The following is a 3,127-nucleotide window of genomic DNA, read 5'->3' as shown; positions in this document are numbered from 1 at the left end:
TATATATATATGCATATATATTAAAAGTAATTAATGTTAATATTTTCTTAAAAAAGATTTACTAGATATGATCTAGCAAACCAATCAAACATAACGCGCCGCAAAATGATTTCGGCGATACATCCCTTTAAGAATATAAGATTCTTACACCAACATAATTCTTTATTTTATTATCGAACATTTTTTAATTTATGTTCTTTTTATGATGCCTCTCAATTATATTCCATTAACAAGTTATATGTTTAATTAAGCTAAGAATATGAAAAAATAATAATAATAAACTTTTTATTTGTTTAACCTTGGGTAGCCATTTGGTGTAACTTTTCTTTCTTAAATATTTTCTTAAATAAAATTGTTTAGTATATTTATGATATAGTTTAATTTTTTATTTTTCAAATAAATTCAATTAAGTGTTTTAAAAATGCTCCATGTAATTTTAGATTTATTTAGTATATTAAAAGTAATTTAGCATGTTTTAACTTATTAAACATATATTATTTCAATTCAAATCATAAATAAAATAAAATAAAAAATAAATTTGATCCAAACTAAGGCTGGAAGACCGTTAATCACAGAAAAAAATGATTAGAATTTTGGCTCGTTGAATCAAATGTTTTTCAAGCCGACCCAGCTTGGTTCGAAATCGGATATGTAACAACCGTGGGAATGTTAGCACTATGAATTTTTATAAACTTACGTCGAAGGCTGCTAATCATTCAAAAATTATTTCAAATTTTGATTTGGATAGAGATCAGATCAAACTAAACGAGCTGAGCGACGATCTAAAATTTTGGATCAATTTTTTTTCAAGCCTATTTTGAACAAACCCCAATTAGGTCAAAAATTGGTCGGTTAACCTCCCTATTCCAAATGACCCTTATTTAACTAAATTTATCGAAACTTAGATTTAAGCAAAGACACATTTGTACTGCCTTATTTGTCGGATTCTGGCAATAGTTAATTTGGTGGGAGTTTCTTGCTAACGAGAGATTATTAGGGCCGTCGCCCGAAAGCAGCTTGGCGTCCGGGCGACTGACATAATAATTTTTCCTTGCTAGCAGCTTCAGTCGAGCCGCCGAGTATTTGCCCAACCGCATGCCTCTTTTTTCTGAAGTCTGGTGATGATAATTCCACAATTAATGTATATTTAGGGATTACTTTTGCAAAAATCAATTTTAAAAATCTGAATAATAGTTTACCTTATTTTATAAAAAAAAGGATTATAAAATCCAACCCGATGCTAAGATTTATATTTATTAAAAAAGAATATCAATTGGATTTGTTGTGGAAATTAATTTTACTAAAAGAACTTTTTATAAAATCACAACATTGTGTAATGACAAAAGTAATACAAACTTTAGGAAATAGTAATATTACTGTGATTTTAAGGGAAATTCTTGTAGCATTGCGCTGCTTCGTATAATCCTTACATCAATAAACTTCTGCATATTTATCAGTCTCACACCTAAACTTTAATTTTTATACACAGTATTTTACTTATGGATGAAAAGATGGATTTGACTATTAAAAAGTGATAATGAGTAAATATGAAAATTTTGAGTGCTATATATGTAAAAGCCCCTAAGATTAAATTATGTTTACAAAGTCTCAATTATAAACCCATCATACTTATTAAGATAGGTAGTCATACCTAAAAAGAAAATTTAAGCTGCATCGATAATCCCAATCACCATCTCATTACAGGCCAATGATTGTTTTGGAGCTAGCGAATGATGTCGTTGTCGCATTTTTAATGACTAGAGAGACAAAGGTCTCGTTTGAAGGAGCTTTGTAGTTCGGCGAAGCTCCTTTAAATAGGACGGTCGTGAATGGAGACCTGCACTCACGTTTCAGAATGACAAGAAAATGACGTTTTGGCGCACTAGTGTTGGTGGACACTCAAGAAATGGTCCCTATCCAAACGACGATTGTTTGATTTCTCCGCTTTTTCTACACCGCGATGGAGTCATATTGAGGCCTCAAACGAACCTTAAATAAGCTGACATATATTCTCTACTCATGTCGAGCCTTCGCATGATAGTGTGTAAGTACACTCAAATTCACACCTATTAAGTATTATTTGTCTAGATTTACTTTGCCAATAATTTTGAGAAGCTCTTATATATATATATGAAGAGGCTTTCAATTTAAGAGCAATATACAACATTCAACTAGTTTCAAGATTAATATTTTGATGCAAAATAAAAATCCCATCATTGTTATTTTGGCAATCCCAAAGTTTGATCTCAACATCCTACTGATAATTAGTGAAGCTCTTGCAAAACTTTGATTTATAAATTTTTAGGATTGCATTGCTTTTAAGGAGATAAACATTTTGACACTAATATTGTGGCATATCCTTACCATTCTTCCATACCCTAATTTAAATCTATTAAATTTCTCAGAATAGTTCTTATCCATTTTACCATCAAAATTGTGAAATTTTGGCTCCATTTAGCCAATGGCATTAAGAGATTTAAAATGGCATCTTCTACTTGTCAATCATTAAGTCCATCAATAGAGGACTCCATCACCATGAATGTTAAGCCTATATGTGCATCGAATGAGTTAATTAGGCAAACTAATGTGTACAGTTGTTAATATGTCAATCACACCATAATCATTTATCTGAATAATCATGGAACGAATCATCAACACAACTACCCTTACTCATCGGAGCACAACGGAGTTGTCAAGTACAAACAAAGATATATATTAGAGATGTTCAGAATCCTTATGAAAACGGCTAATTTACCATCCATTTTTTTTTGGCTAATTTAGTCCAAATAACAACATATTTAACTAACATATTTCGGTCACCCAACACCCAAAATAAATCACTATTTTAGTTGTTACATCAAAAACCACCATAATACACACACCACAAAATAATAGGATGCCTATGCTTTCCTTGGATGACTCCACAAGCAATAAACAAATTCTACCCAAGATTCATCCCTTGTGTATTCATAGTATATTCCACCATACACCAAGGATAGAAATGTCAGGATTCCTCCACCAGTAAAATACACATATCAAGGCAAGTCAAGTTTTATGAAAATTATTTTCCATTACACATCATTTCCACGTCCACCCTCACAGCCACCCAACACCCAAGTCACCTTAG

Source organism: Phalaenopsis equestris, unplaced genomic scaffold (genome assembly GCF_001263595.1).
Source record: "Phalaenopsis equestris unplaced genomic scaffold, ASM126359v1 Scaffold000137, whole genome shotgun sequence".
NCBI classification, from domain to species: Eukaryota; Viridiplantae; Streptophyta; class Magnoliopsida; order Asparagales; family Orchidaceae; genus Phalaenopsis; species Phalaenopsis equestris.
Note: the sequence above shows the minus strand (reverse complement) of the source record.